Source organism: Budorcas taxicolor, chromosome 3 (genome assembly GCF_023091745.1).
Source record: "Budorcas taxicolor isolate Tak-1 chromosome 3, Takin1.1, whole genome shotgun sequence".
Lineage (NCBI taxonomy): Eukaryota > Metazoa > Chordata > Mammalia > Artiodactyla > Bovidae > Budorcas > Budorcas taxicolor.
In genome coordinates this window covers 44812661-44829994 of record NC_068912.1, presented here as the reverse complement: position 1 = coordinate 44829994, position 17334 = coordinate 44812661, and positions in this window count along the sequence as shown.

Genomic DNA, 17334 nt, shown 5'->3' with positions numbered 1-17334 from the left:
GCTTTCTTTCATGATCATCCAGAGATGGATATGAGGTCATGAAGTAAAAACTACATAATTCCACCTCACCCAACTTTCTGAACATCTCTGCATTGACAAGAATACAGCATTTTAGATTGCATGCATTGTTACACATATATAGACTGTTTGTTTAATAACTAGTGGATTTGTACCCCTGGGAAATTAACCATAGTAAAATTCAGTTTTGTAAGAGATATACATCTTCTTTATAAAGTGGGACAAGATCAACTGTAAAAGGGAGATGAGAAAAAAAAAAGTGGGCCTGACTTCTAGAAAAGTTTTAGAAGTCTAAAACTTCTCAAGGAGTTTTAGAAGTCCCATGGACTTGTTTGGCAGTCTCCAACTATAGGTACACCAAAAACTACCGTCCAGTTGCACTCAACTCACATGCTAGCGAGGTGACGCTCAAAATCCTTCAAGCTAGGCTTCAACAAAGTATCACTATGAACAAAGCTAGTGGAGGTGATGGAATTCCAGCTGAGCTGTTTCAAATCCTGAAAGATGATGCTGTGAAAGTGCTGCACTCAATATGCCAGCACATTTGGAAAACTCAGCAGTGGCCGCAGGACTGGAAAAGGTCAGTTTTCATTCCAATACCAAACAAAGGCAATGCCAAAGAATGCTCAAACTACCACACAGTTGCACTCATCTCACATGCTAGTAAAGTAATGCTAAAATTCTCCAAGCCAGGCTTCAGCAATATGTGAACCATGAGCTCCCTGATGTTCAAGCTGGTTTTAGAAAAGGCAGAGGAACCAGAGATCAAATTGCCAACATCCGCTGGATCATGGGAAAAGCAAGAGAGTTCCAGAAAAAACATCTATTTCTGCTTTATTGACTATGCCAAAGCCTTTGACTGTGTGGATCACAGTAAACTGTGGAAAATTCTGAAAGAGATGGGAATACCAGACCACCTAACCTGCCTCTTGAGAAATCTGTATGCAGGTCAGGAAGCAACAGTTAGAACTGGACATGGAACAACAGGCTGGTTCCAAATAGGAAAAGGAGTGAGTCAAGGTTGTATATTGTCACCCTGCTTTTTTAACTTCTGTGCAGAGTACATCATGAGAAACGCTGGGCTGGAAGAAGCACAAGCTGGAATCAAGATTCCTGGGAGAAATATCAATAACCTCAGATATGCAGATGACACCACCCTTATGGCAGAAAGTGAAGAGGAGCTAAAAAGCCTCTTGATGAAAGTGAAAGAGGAGAGTGAAAAAGTTGGCTTAAAGCTCAACATTCAGAAAACGAAGATCATGGCATCCGGTCCCATCACTTCATGGGAAATAGATGGGGAAACAGTGGAAACAGTGTCAGACTTTACTTTGGGGGGCTCCAAAATCACTGCAGATGGTGACTGCAGCCATGAGATTAAAAGACGCTTACTCCTTGGAAGAAAAGTTATGACCAAGCTAGATAGCATATTCAAAAGCAGAGACATTACTTTGCCGACTAAGGTCCATCTAGTCAAAGCTATGGTTTTTCCTGTGGTCATGTATGGGTGTGTGAGTTGGACTGTGAAGAAGGCTGAGCACCGAAGAATTGATGCTTTTGAAGTGTGGTGTTGGAGAAGACTCTTGAGAGTCCCTTGGACTGCGAGGAGATCCAACCAGTCCATTCTGAAGATCAGCCCTGGGATTTCTTTGGAAGGAATGATGCTGAAGCTGAAACTCCAGTACTTTGGCCACCTCATGCAAAGAGTTGACTCATTGGAAAAGACTCTGATGCTGGGAGGGATTGGGGGCAGGAGGAGAAGAGGATGACAGAGGATGAGATGGCTGGATGGCATCACTGACTCGATGGACGTGAGTCTGAGTGAACTCTGGGAGATGGTGATGGACAAGGAGGCCTGGCGTGCTGCAATTCATGGGGTCACAAAGAGTCCGACGTGACTGAGTGACTGAACTGAACTGAACTGAACTGAGGATTCAACAGTATATGAACCAAGAACTTCCAGATGTTCAAGCTGGATTTAGAAAAGGCAGAGGAACCAGAGATCAAATTGCCAACATCCATTGGATCACAGAGAAAGCAAGGGAATTCCAGGAAAACATCTCCTTCTGCTTTATTGACTACTCTAAAGCCTTTGACTGTGGATCACAACAAATGGTGCAAAATTTTGAGAGATGGGAATACCAGACCTTCTTATCTGCCTCCTAAGAAACCTGTATGCAAGTCAAAAAGCAACAGTTAGACCAGGGATAGAACAATGTACTGGTTCAATGTACTCTTATTTAATTTATATGCAAAATGCATCATGCAAAATGCCAGGCCAGATGCATCACAAGCTACAATCAAGATTACTGGGAGAAATATCAACAACCTCAGATACGTATGCAGATGATACCACTTTAATGGCAGAAAGTAAAGAGGAACTAAAGAGCATCTTGATGATGTTGAAAGAGGAGAGTGAAAAAACTGGCTTAAACTCAATATAATGAAGATCATAGCATCTGTTCCCATCATTTCATGGCAAGAATGGGGCAAAAGTGGAGATAGAGACAGATTTTATTTTCTTGAGCTCCAAAATCACTGCAGAGGGTGACTGCAGCCACAAAAGTAAAAGGTGCTTGCTCTTTGAATAGAAAGCTATGACAAACCTAGACAGCATAATAAAAAGCAGAGACATCACTTTACCAACAAAGGCTCGTATAGTCAAAGCTATTGTTTTTCCAGTAGCTATGTATGGATGTGAGATGTGGACCGTAAAGAAGGCTGAGCACTGAAGAATTGATGGTTTTGATTTGTGGTGCTGGAGAAGACCCTTGAGAGTCCCCTGGACAACAAGAGATCAAACCAGTCAATCTTAAAGGAAATCAACCCTGAATATTCATTGGAAGCACTGATGCTGAAGCTCTAATACTTTGGCCACCTGATGCAAAGAGCCAGCTCAATGGAAAAGACCATAATGCTGGTAAAGATTGAGGGCAGGAGGAGAAGGGGGCGACAGAGGATGAGATGGTTGGATGGCATCACTGACTCAATGGACTTGGGTTTTAGGAAACTCTGGGAGATAGTGAAGGACACAGAATCCTGACTTGCTACAGCCCATGAGGTTGCAAAGAATCAGACACAACTTAACGCCTGAATAACAACAAAAAATGCCCCTGTGATTTTGCTCGTTTTTCTTTCTACTAATGAATTATTTCCTCCTGCCTTTTAAATTCATACTCGACCTTTAAGACTGACCTCAATATTACTCAATTTTTTATGAATTTTCCTATCATCACCAAGAGTCAGACTTCCTTCCACCCTCCCATGATACATTATAGGTAGGTTTGTTTATTTATTTAAATTTTTTCAACTTTATTAAGGTATGATTTACACATAAAATTAAAGCTATGTAAGTGCATTTGATGATTTGATATATGTGTACATTTGAAAAGATTCCCTGGCTTATTTCACTTAGTATAATGCCCTGAAGATTCATCCTTGTTTTTGCAAGTGGCAGGATTTCCTTTATTTATTTATTTGTTTATTTATTTATTAAGGCTGAATAATGTTCTACTATATATCTATTCATCCATCAGTGGACACTTAGGCTATTGTGAGTAATGCTACAATGAACATAGAGGTACACATTTAAATTTCCAGATAGTGATTTTGCTTCTTATGGATATAAACCCAGAAGTGAAAATGCTAGATCCTTTGGGAGTTCTATTTTTTTTGTGTGTGTGTGAAGAACTTTATACTGTTTTCTATAGTGACTATACCAGTTTATATTCCCACCAAAAGTACAAACACTCCATTTTCTCCTTGCCAGCAGTAGTTATCTCTTGTCTTTTTGATTAGCTATCCTGACAAGTGTGAAGTGATATTTTGTTTTGTTTTTGACTTGCATTTCCCTGATGATTAGTGATAATGAGCATCTTTTCATATACCTGTTGACCATCTATATGTCTTCTTTGGAAAAATTTCTATTCAGGTCCTTTCCCTATTTTTTAATCACATAGTTTGGATTTTGGCTATTGAGTTATATGGATTTCTTATATATTTTTGGATAGTAACACCTTGTCAGATATATGGCTTGCAAATATTTTATTTTATAGGTTGTCTTTTCATTTTGTGTCTTCTTTGTTGTACAGAAGCTTTTTCGTTTGATGCAATCCCATTTGGTTATTTTTGCTTTTGTTGTCTTCGCTCTTGATGTCAGATCCAAAAAGTCATAGCAAAGACCAATGGCAAGGAACCTATGTTTCATGTTTTCTTCTAGGAGTTTTACTGTCTGGGGCCTTATATTCAATTCTGTAATCTGTTCTGACTTGATTTATGTATATCATATAAGATAGGTAGTCATTGTTATTCTTTTGCATCTGGCTCTTCAGTTTTCCCAACACCATTTATTGGAGAGACTATCATTTCCCCATTGTACATTCTTGACTTCTTTGTCAAAAATTAATTAACCATATATGCATGCATTTAAAGGTTTATTTCTTGTCCTGTCCCACTGTTCCTGAAATCTGCTTGTCTATGTCATCCTGAGACTACAATCACAGTAATAATATTTATTCTTTAATTCTCTGCCTCATATTTTCAACCTCAAACTGTATTGGTTTAAAGTGTTTAGAGAAAATAAGGTGATTCTGTGCATAACAAACTGAAGTTACATTTGAATTGGAGACTGCAAGATTAGCTAAGAATTTGTTGCCATAGCACAGATTAGAGATTACTCAGATCTTAACTAAAGTAGTAGCAGTAGAATTTGAAAGGAGTTGCTAAAATGTTAGGAAAAAGAAGTCAGTTTTGTTTTGAAAGCAAAGGGAAGGACAGAGTTTCAGAATAAATTAAAAACAAAATAATGTGAATTGCTTCAGAGCCAACATATAGGAATGGACCTACTGAACTTGGTAACTAGGAAGTTAATGCTAACTATAATAAAAGGGGCTTCCCTGATGGCTCAGACAGTAAAGAATCTGCTTGCAATGCAAGTGACCTGGGTTTGATCCCTGGGTTGGAAAGATCCCTTGGAGAAGGGAATGGCTACCCACTTCAGTATTCTTGCTTGGAGAATTCCATGGACAGAGGAGCCTGTAGCCCAGGTGGGCTACAGCCCATGGCGTCACAAAGAGTTAGACACAACTGACTGATTAACACACACACACATATAATAAACAGTTTTGCTTATAACTCAATGGATGTAATTTACTGCAACTCAGTGGCTGGTCAAATAACATACTTAGATTCAAGGAAAACTGGAGAATATAATATTTATTTCTATATGCAGTTTCCATAGAATAATATCAAAGTTCCATTACTAAGAAAAAGGGAAGGCGAGATATGAGGGAGATTGCTAGCAATACTGCAATGAATTCCATTTCCTATCACCAGGAATTTGGTGCAGTAGATCATAGACTGAAAGACTAAGTCTTCTGAGATGTTTGCAGCCTTGATCCCAGACTTCATGCCTTGACCAGAGTCACTCTTGAAGGACATACGGTTTCTTTCCCCATTATTTGTTTCTTCTAAATTATCGTTGTAGTCAATTAATTTTGTCTTTTGAAATTATTATAAAATATGAATATTTTCTACAGAAACATCACAGTAAGTTATCTTTTCCCTTTCCCTTCTTCCTCTTTTTCTCTGTATTATCATCCTTTCTTAAACTCATTATTTTTTTTTGAAGTTTCATGCTCTTATGTATTTCTGTCATATTGGAATGCATTCCACTCTAAGGAATTCAGATTCTGACACTTAAAGGAAGGGAAAATTGTGTGCAATAATCAAGATGTCTTTGGAGAGAAAACTTTTTTGTTTATCACAAAGCCCTAAAGGACTCAAGATGGCTTGATGGCATAATTTGTATCATCCAGTAAACTTGAAAGGACTAAAATGGAAAATGTAAGCCAAAGAACTATAATTACCCACTGCTAAACTTTAAGACTGAAAAATATATAATAGCTGCATTTTCTGTTTTGTTTTTTTTTTAGATCTTAGCACGTACAGTTTATTTTATTTTTTTATTATAGAAAGATATTTTTATTTATGAAGGTCTTATACTGATCCCTTTTCTCTAACAGGTGACATTAGTTAAATGTTCCATTAGTGATGTGTTGAAAACCATGAAGAATTCTATTTAGGAAGTCAGTATTTTTCTCCTCTTGAAGGCAAGGCTGCAAATACTTGAAGATTTGGGGGTAGTTCCTTAAAAAAATAATCCCCAAAGTCTGCTACAGGTAAACTTTATAATCTTTTTCAACTAAGAAGCATAATATATTATATAGTCAGGACATAGGGCCCTAAAAGCTGTAGAGAAAATTTAACTTAGTCTCTGAGTTTATGAAGAAACTGTGAACCAGGGACTCAGTCAGGACCGGCTCTAAATTAGTACCCAATACAAGGTGCTATTTCACCCATAGCCAGGATTCAATTTCATCCATAACCAGGATTCACAGGTCCAAGAGTCAAGTGACAGAAATAGAGATGGCACCACTCCCTGTTACTCCTAGTGACCCACAAGCAAACTTTTTGCTTTCTGTTCTCACAGCTTGATGCTCTACTGGCTTAGAGGGGTTAGTTCCAAAAGGAGGAATATTTCCATCAGGAGACACAAACAATAATTCCATTGAACTGGAATTTTAAACTGTTGCCTGACCACTTTGGGCTCCTCATGCCTTTGAATCAATAGACAAAACAGAGGGTTACTATGCTTGCTGTCTGACTATGAAAAGGAAAGTGGACTTTAATAGAGATAAGAAAGAGTACATCTGGAACATAGAAGATGCCTTAGGACATCTTGATAGTGAAAGGTTGTTGCTGAACCATGAAAGACACTGAGATTCTTGGCCTCCAGAGGAAAAGAATTCAATCCAGGGCCAGAGACAAGGCTTGATTGCTCAGAGCTTTTGTGTTATCAAGTTTTATTAAAGTATAAAAGAGATAGAGAAAGCTTCTGACATAGACATCAGAAGGCAGCAGAAAGAGTGCCCCCCTGCTAGTGTTTAGCTGGATGTTATATAGCTATCAGCAGTCTGCTAATTAAAGAAAAGAAATGTCTCAAAACTCAGAGAATGGCACTAGGTGAGTCATCCTGGGCCATAAAAGGATTGACATGAATCTTGAAGAAAGGCAGATTTCCATACAAATATATAGTTTCATTAACATAGATTAGGAGAACAATGTATGAGTATGACATACTGGTTTGTCAAGTTGGTTCTGAGTCTTTAGGCAGAACTGGGCTCCAAAATAACTGCAGATAGTGATTGCAGCCATGAAATTAAAGGACACTTACTCCTTAGAAGGAAAGTTATGACCAGCGTAGGTAGCATATTGAAAAGTAGAGACATTACTTTGCCAACAAAAGTCTGTCTAGTCAAGGCTATGGCTTTTCCAGTGGTCATGTATGGATGTGAGAGTTGGACTGTGAAGAAAGCTGAGCACCGAAGAATTGATGCTTTTGAACTGTGGTGTTGGAGAAGACTCTTGAGAGTCCCTTGGACTGCAAGGAGATCCAACCATTCCATTCTAAAGGAAATCAGCCCTGGGTGTTCATTGGAAGGACTGATGCTAAAACTGAAACTCCAATACTTTGGCCACCTCATGCGAAGAGTTTACTCATTGGAAAAGACTCTGATACTGGGAGGGATTGGGGGCAGGAGAAGGGGACGACAGAGGATGAGATGGCTGCATGGCATCACCGACTCGATGGATGTGAGTTTGAGTGAACTCTGGGAGTTGGTGATGGACAGGGAGGCCTGGCATGCTGTGATTCATGGGGTTGCAAAGAGTCAGACACGACTGAGCAACTGAACTGAACTGAACTGAGGCAGAACTAACTTGAAGATAGAGTCCAGGGTAAATGCATAGTACATTAACATAGCTAAAGACAAATATTTCCTTAAGAAAAATGCATTGGTTAGCTCAAGGTTTGAGAAAAGTTAAGTGCAGGTGGAACCAGGTGTCAATATGGCAACATAGAATTTTAAGAGAAACCACTTTTTAAATTTGTATAGAGAAGGGGAAAAAATATAACACTAGCTTGTTTCCTCCTGCCACTTAAGAGAGAGATAAAAAATGTTTAACACTTGCAGCCTATTTCCTCTGTTTTGAGACCCCTGGCCTTCCTGCCTGTTACCCTCTCAATAGTACCACATCCTGTGACATGGCAATGGAAAACTATGACAGTCTGATTCAAGGAGGGATACCAATGGCCCAGACCCTTTGAGAATGAAGTTTTCGGTCACCTACCAGGTAAAAACTTCAACCAGTCAAGCTGCTTGCTGAAGGCAAAGAGAATACAGAATAGGTAATGGAAGAAGGTAGTTATAAATACCAGGTACAACCACAACCATGTAACCAGTTACCAAAATGAGGACCATCATTGTCATGAGCATTACTTCCTTATATTGTTATTAACGTTTGGGTATCTATTTAAAGCAAATATCTTTGTTTTCTTCCCTCTTTTATCTTTTACCATCAGATGTATTGAATCTATATTACAGTATTTAAATATTGTTAGACTTACATTAGAATGTTTAAGTTATACAATAGCAAGGAGAAGAGTAAGCATTATCCAAGCGCTTTGCATATTCTGGGGAAAGGATGAACATGCTGTTCGTTATACACAGGATACTTGTATCATGACAGGCAAAAGTAGGATGTGGTTATTGTCTTTACTGGGACTTAAGTATGGTTTAGGAAATACATGAGGGGCTCAAGATGGCCAAAAGTGGACTTGTGATGGCTGATTTTGAGTCAACCTGGTTGGACCACAGAAACACAAAAGATTGTAAGAGAATATTGTAAACAGCTGTATAACAAATTGGGGCTTCCCAGATGGTGCTAGTGGTAAAGAACCAGCTTGCCAATACAGGTAGACATAAGAAGATGAAGGTTCAATTCCTGGGTCGGGAAGATCCCCTGGAGAAGAGCATGGCAACCCACTCCAGTATTCTTGCCTGGAGAATCCCACGGACAGAGGAGCCTAGTGGGCTACAGTTCATGGGGTCACAAAGAGGTTATACATATGATTGAGGTGTATAACAAATTTGACAGCCTAGAAGAAATAGATGGATCTTGGAATCATAACAACTTTCTAAGACTGAAGAAATAGAAAATCTAAATCAATTACTTGTACAGAGATTGAAACAGTAATAAAAATTTCCTCTAAACCAAAAGTGTAATACTTTACCAGTGAATGCTACCAGCCATTCAAAGATTTAATACCTATACTTCTCAAACTACTCTTAAAAATTGAAGAGGAGTGAACACTTCCTAACTCATTTTATGAAGCCAACGTCACCATCATACCAAAACCAAAGACAACACACACACACACATGAACACATGTGCACACACATCAACACACGTGCACACACATCACAGGTCAATGTCTCTGATGAACACAGATGCAAAAATCCTCAACAACATATTAACACACCAAATTCAACAATATGAGAAAAGGATCATATACCATGATCAAGTAGAATTTATTTTAAGGATGTAAAGATGGTTAAAACCAATCAACATGAGACACTGTATTAATAAAATGAAGCATAAAAAGCATATGGTAAAAAGCAATCTCAAAAGATGCAGAAAAATTTGACAAGATTCAATATACATTTGATAAAAACTCTCAATAAAGAGTATAGAAGGAACATACCTTAGTATGATAAAGGCCATGTATGAAAACACATGGCTAACATCACACACAATGGTGAAAATTTGAAAGTTATTCCTTTAAGATCAGGACCAAGACAAGGATGCCCACTCTTGCCACTCCTATTCAACATAGTACTGGCATTCCTAGTCAGAGCAGTTATGCAAGAAAAATAAATAAAATTCATCCATGTTGAAAAAGAAAATGTAAAACTCTTCCTATTTGCAGATGACATGATTTAATGTATAGAAAGCCCTAAAGACTCCACCAAAAAGCTATTAGAAATAAAAATCAAGTACAGTAGAGTTGTAGGATACAATATTAATATACAAAATTTCGTAACATTTTTATATGCTAACAATGAGCTATCCGAGTGAAAAGACAACCCTCATAATGAGAGAAAAATAATAGCAAATGGAAACAACTGACAAATAATTAATTTCCAAAATATACAAGCAGTATATTTTGTATATCATACAAGTCAATATCAGAAAAACAACCCAATCAAAAAAGGGAAAAAGACCTAAACAGACATTTCTCCAAAGAAGACATGCAGATGGCTAACAAACACACGAAAAAGTACTCAACATCACTTGTTATGAGAGAAATGCAAATCAAAACTATAATGAGATACCACCCCACACCAGTCAGAATGGCCATTATCAAAAATTCTACAAACAATAAATGCTGGAGAGGGTGTGGAGAAAAGGGAACCCTCTTGCATTGCTGATGGAAATGTCAATTGATGCAGCCACTATGGAAGACAGTATGGAGAGTCCTTAAAAAGCTAGGAATAAAACCACCATATGACCCAGTAATCCGACTCCTAGGCATATACCCTGAGGAAACAGAAAACTGAAAAAGACACATGTACCCCAGTGTTCATTGCTGCATTATTTACAATAGCTAGAACATGGAAGCAACCTAGATGTCCGTCGACAGATGAATGGATACAGAAACTGTGGCACATATATACAATGCAATACTACTGAGCCATTGAAAGGAATGCATTTGAGTCAGTTCTGATGAGGTGGATGAACCTAAAACCTATTATACAAAAGAGTGAAGTGAGTCAGAAAGAGAAATATAAATATCACATATTGCTGCATATATATATGGAATCTAGAAAGATGATACTGATCTATTTATTTTCAGTGAAGCAATGGAGAAACAGATATAGAAAACAGACCTGAGGACACACAGGGAGGGGAGGAGGGAGAGGATGAGATGTACGGAGAGAGTAACATGGAAATTAACAATACCATATGTAAAAGAGATAGCCAAAGGGAATATGCTGTATGACTCAGGAAACTCAAACAGGGGCTCTCTGACAATCTAGAAGGGAGGGAGATGGAAGGGAGTTTTGGGAGGGAGGGGATATGCGTGTACCTATGATGAAATCTTGATGCATGACAGAAAAACACAAAATTCTGTAGAGCAACTATCCTTCAATTAAAAAACTAAAGTGGCAGAAAAACAGTCCCATTTACAAAAAGAATAAAATACCTAGAAATAAATTTAACCAAGGAAGTGAAAGACCTATACTCTGAAAATTAAGACATTGTTAAAAGAAATTGAAGAAGACACCAAAAAAAAAGAAAGATATTCTGTGCTCATGAATTGGAAGAATTAACATTGTCAAGAGTCTATGTTGCCTAAAGCAATCTACTGATTCAATCCTTATCAAAGACCCAGGACATTTTTCACAAGTTCAGTTCAGTTGCTCAGTTGTGTCCGACTCTTTGCAACCCCATGAATCACAGCACGCCAGGCCTCCTTGTCCATCACTAACTCCCAGAGTTCACTCAGACTAACGTCCATCGAGTCAGTGATGCCATCCAGCAATCTCATCCTCTGCCATCCCCTTCTCCTCCTGCCCCCATCCCTTCCAGCATCAGAGTCGTTTCTAATGAGTCAACTCTTCGCATGAGGTGGCCAAAGTACTGGAGTTTCAACTTTAGCATCATTCCTTCCAAAGAATCCCAGGGCTGATTTCCTTCAGAAGGGACTGGTTGGATCTCCTTGCAGTCCAAGGGACTCTCAAGAGTCTTCTCCAACACCACACTTAAAAAGCATCAATTCTTTGGCACTCACCCTTCTTCACAGTCCAACTCTCACATCCATACATGACCACAGGAAAAACCATAGCCTTGACTGGACGGACCTTTCTTGGCAAAGTAATGTCTCTGCTTTTGAATATGCTATCTAGGTTGGTCATAACTTTTCTTCCAAGGAGTAAGCGTCTTTTAATTTCGTGGCTGCAATCACCATCTGCAGTGATTTTGGAGCCCCAAAAAATAAAGTCTGACACTGTTTCCACTGTTTCCCCATCTACTTCCCATGAAGAAATGGGACCAGATGCCATGATCTTCGTTTTCTGAATGTTGAGCTTTAAGCCAACTTTTTCGCTCTCCTCTTTCACTTTCATCAAGAGGCTTTTTAGTTCCTCTTCACTTTCTGCCATAAAGGTGGTGTCATCTGCATATCTGAGGTTGTTGATATTTCTCCTGGCAATCTTGATTCCAGCTTGTGCTTCTTCCACCCCAGAGTTTCTCATGATGTACCCTGCACAGAAGTTAAATAAGCAGGGTGACAATATACAGCCTTGACATACTCCTTTTCCTATTTGGAACCAGCCTGTTGTTCCATGTCCAGTTCTAACTGTTGCTTCCTGACCTGCATACAGATTTCTCAAGAGGCAGGTTAGGTGGTCTGGTATTCCCATCTCTTTCAGAATTTTCCACAGTTTACTGTGATCCACACAGTCAAAGGCTTTGGCATAGTCAATAAAGCAGAAATAGATGTTTTTTCTGGAACTCTCTTGCTTTTCCCATGATCCAGCGGATGTTAGCAATTTGATCTCTGGTTCCTCTGCCTTTTCTAAAACCAGCTTGAACATCAGGAAGTTCATGGTTCATGTATTGCTGAAGCCTGGCTTGGAGAATTTTAGCATTACTTTACTAGCATGTGAGATGAGTGCAACTGTGCGGTAGTTTGAGCATTCTTTGGCATTACCTTTGTTTGGTATTGGAATGAAAACTGACCTTTTCTAGTCCTGTGACCACTGCTGAGTTTTCCAAATGTGCTGGCATATTGAGTGCAGCACTTTCACAGCATCATCTTTCAGGATTTGAAAGAGCTCAACTGGAATTCCATCACCTCCACTAGCTTTGTTCATAGTGATGCTCTCTAAGGCCCGCTTGACTTCACATTCCAGGAAATCTGGCTCTAGATGAGTGATCACACCATCGTGATTATCTGGGTCATGATGCTCTTTTTTGTACAGTTCTTCTGTGTATTCTTGCCACCTCTTCTTAATATCTTCTGCTTCTGATGGGTCCATACTATCTCTGTCCTTTATCGAGCCCATCTTTGCATGAAATGTTCCCTTGGTATCTCTAATTTTCTTGAAGAGATCTCTAGTCTTTCCCATTGTTTTGTTTTCCTCTATTTCTTTGCATCGATCACTGAAGAAGGCTTTCTTATCTCTTCTTACTATTCTTTGGAACTCTGCATTCAGATGCTTATATCTTTCCTTTTCTCCTTTGTTTTTCGCCTCTCTTCTTTTCACAGCTATTTGTAAGGCCTCCCCAGACAGCCATTTTGCTTTTTTGCATTTCTTTCCCATGGGGATGGTCTTGATCCCTGTCTCCTGTACAATGTCACAAACCTCATTCCATAGTTCATCAGGCACTCTATCTATCAGATCTAGGCCCTTAAATCATTTCTCACTTCCACTGTATAATCATAAGGGATTTAATTTAGGTCATACCTGAATGGTCTAGCGGTTTTCCCTGCTTTCTTCCATTTGAGTCTGAATTTGGTAATAAGGAGTTCATGATCTGAGCCACAGTCAACTCCTGGCCTTGTTTTTGTTGACTGTATAGAGCTTCTCCATCGTTGGCTCCAAAGAATATAATCAGTCTGATTTCGTGTTGACCATCTGGTGATGTCCACGTGTAGAGTCTTCTCTTGTGTTGTTGGAAGAGGGTGTTTGCTATGACCAGTGCATTTTCTTGGCAAAACTCTATTAGTCTTTGCCCTGCTTTCCACATTCCAAGGCCAAATTTGCCTGTTACTCCAGGTGTTTCTTGACTTCCTACTTTTGCATTCCAGTCCCCTATAATGAAAAGGACATCTTTTTTGGGTGTTAGTTCTAAAAGATCTTGTAAGTCTTCATAGAACCATTCAACTTCAGCCTCTTCAGTGTTACTGGTTGGGGCATAAACTTGGATTACTGTGATATTGAATGGTTTGCCTTGGAAACGAACAGAGATCATTCTGTCATTTTTGAGATTGCATCCAAGTACTGCATTTCAGAGTCTTTTGTTGACCATGATGGCTACTCCATTTCTTCTGAGGGATTCCTGCCCACAGTAGTAGATATAATGGTCATCTGGGTTAAATTCACCCATTCCAGTCCATCTTAGTTCGCTGATTGCTAGAATGTTGACATTCACTCTTGCCATCTCTTGTTTGACCACTTCCAATTTGCCTTGATTCATGGACCTGACATTCCAGGTTCCTATGCAATATTGCTCTTTACAGCATCGGACCTTGCTTCTATCACCAGTCACATCCACAGCTGGGTATTGTTTTTGCTTTGGCTCCATCCCTTCATTCTTTCTGAAGTTATTTCTCCACTGATCTCCAGTAGCATGTTGGGCACCTACTGACCTGGGGAGTTTCTCTTTCAGTATCCTATCATTTTGCCTTTTCCTACTGTTCATGGGGTTCTCAAGGCAAGAATACTGAAGTGGTTTGCCATTCCCTTCTCCAGTGGACCACATTCTGTCAGACCTCTCCACCATGACCCGCCTGTTTTGTGTTGCCCTGCGGGCATGGCTTAGTTTCTTTGAATTAGACAAGGCTGTGGTCCTAGTGTGATTAGATTGACTAGTTTTCTGTGAGTATGGTTTCAGTGTGTCTGCCCTCTGATGCCCTCTTGCAACACCTACCATCTTATTTGGGTTTCTCTTACCTTGGGCGTGGGGTATCTCTTCACGGCTGCTCCAGCAAAGCGCAGCCGCTGCTCCTTACCTTGGGCGAATGGTATCTCCTCACTGCTGCCCTTCCTGACCTTCAACGTGGGATGCTCAGAACCAAAAATTCTAAAACATATATGGAACCACAGGAGACCCTGAATAGCCAAAGCTCTCAAAGACAAAAAAGAGCAAAGCTGCAGGTATAACACATCCTGACTTCAAACTATATCACAAAGTTATAGTAATCAAAATAACATGATACTGACAGAAAAACAAATATATATATATATATCAGTGGAACTAAATTGACAGTCTAGAAATAAACTTACCCTTATATGAACAATTAATTTACATTAAGAACATACAATGGAGAAAGGATAGTGTCTTCAACATTATTAATTATTAGAAAAATGCAAATCAAAACCAAATGAGATAGTACCTCATACCTATCAGAAAGACTATTTTCAAAAAGGTGAGAAACGACAGATGTTGGTGAGGAGGTGGAGAAAGGAATCCTCTTGCACTGTTGGTGGGAACCTGAATTGGCCCAGCCAGCATGGAAGACAGAATGGAGATGCCTCCTTATATTAAGAATAGAAGTACCTATTATTCACCTATCCCATTTCTGGGATATTTATGAATATGAAAATGAATATGAAAGAATATGAAAACAGTAATCAAAAAAGATATTTGCACCCCCATGTTCATTGAGGCAGTATTTATGATATCAAGATATGGAAACAACTTAAATGCCCATTATGGGATGAATGGATAAAGGTGGTGTTATATAGGTATATATATTTTACCATAAAAAAGAGGAAATCATGCCAATTGTCACAATATGGATGGACCTTGAGGGTATTATATCATGTGAAATAAATGGAGAAAAACAATTGCTGTATGATTTCACTCATATGTAGAATATGAAAAATAATAAGCAAATAAAAACAAAAGAAATGAATAAACCAAATGAAAACAAATAAGTAGATACAGAGAACAGTGTAGTGGTTACCAGAAAGTAACCACTAGTAAATCGGTAAAGAAATTCAACTATATTATGACCAATGAAAACTAAATTTTGGGTGGTGAGCATGTATATATATAGGCTACCCTGGTGGCTCAGATGGTGAAGTGTCTGTCTGCAATGCAGGAGACCCAGATTCGATCCGATCCCTGGGTTGGGAAGATCCCCTGGAGAAGGAAACGCAGTCCTCTCCAGTACTCTTGCCTGGAAAGTCCCATGGACAGAGGAGCCTGGTAGTCTACAGTCCAGGGGGTTGCAAAGAGTCGGTCATAACCGAGCGACTTCACTTTCACGTGTGTGTGTGTGTGTATACACATTAAAATGAAAACCTACATAATGTTGTAGGTCAATGTTACTTCAATTAAAAAATACAGTACAGTCATGGAAATATTAACAATCAGAGAAAGAAACTTTATTACAAATTTGGTAGAGTTAATTTATTCCTTTTAGCTTTCAGAAATATTTCATAAAAGTAGATGGCACAGACTCTAATGTATAATCTTGTTGTGAGTGGGTGGTAATACATTGAGATATCTGACACCCAGTTGTTAGAAGATCAGAAAAATGCAAAGTCTAACTGAAAGGCTAATTGTGTTTTGTGTCACAGGTGGCATCGCAGCAAAGGGGAGGCACACCGTGGGGGAAGAATACACTTTCTAAAGGCTGAGAGCCATTCATTTCGCAGTATGTCCAAACAAATCTTACAGAGAAGAATAACTTTGTTCCACCTTCCTTACCTTCATTCAGGAATTTAATAATTCATTCATCAAAAGATCTTTTAAAACACATGAAAGGAAAATAATTTATTGATATACTAGTCGAACAATATTTCTCTGGTTTCAGTACAGGAAGCAAAGACACTGGACATGAATTGATTCAATGATTATCAGACTCTTCTGTCTTACCACTCAACTTTTCTTGGCTCAACTGCTAGGTTGCACTTTCAAGAGCTGTTATCAACTAGACATATGGCTCTCAGTCTTTTGAATCCAATTTGGTTGAAACAATCAAACAGAATGCTGTACAGAGGGTGAAGAGGTGGAGAAGGTCATCCACTAACTCCAGATGTTTACGGGTCACTGCCCTCGCCAGCATACAGGCTGCAGAGCTCCATCACTGCTATTTTTCAAGCCTATAATTCTTTTGGGTTATGGCCCCAATAAGTCTGATACAGAACTTTGATAACAATATAATATTGATTCTGAAATGATGTGTTTTAAATACTGTATACTTGACCCTTGGAAGCCTGGTTGCCTCAACAAATTTGTTGGCTATAAACTATTCTGGTGTTTTTTTTTTTTTTTCCGTTGTGAATCTTGAGTAAAATCAAAGGCTATGAGATCACAGTCCTCTTTCAGGAAAAAAAAAAGAAAAAAACCATTAAGGTTAGGTAACCCTGTTTGATTTTATTAGTAACAATGGATAATATTTTCAATAATGGATAAAAATGTTAATGTGTCAAAAAATTTACACACATAAAAGTCTTTACTTGATGAGACCAAAGCAATTATTATTATTACTTTTAAATAAGCGGAAAAGTGAAATCTGTATATTATCTCACATAGCAATCAGTATGATTCACACCAAAGTCTGTGCTCTTAGTGTTACTGTCTCAGTCATGTCTGACTTTTGCAATCCCATGGACTATAGCCCTCCAGACTCCTCTGTCCATGGAATTCTCTAGGCAACAGTACTGAAGTGGATAGCCA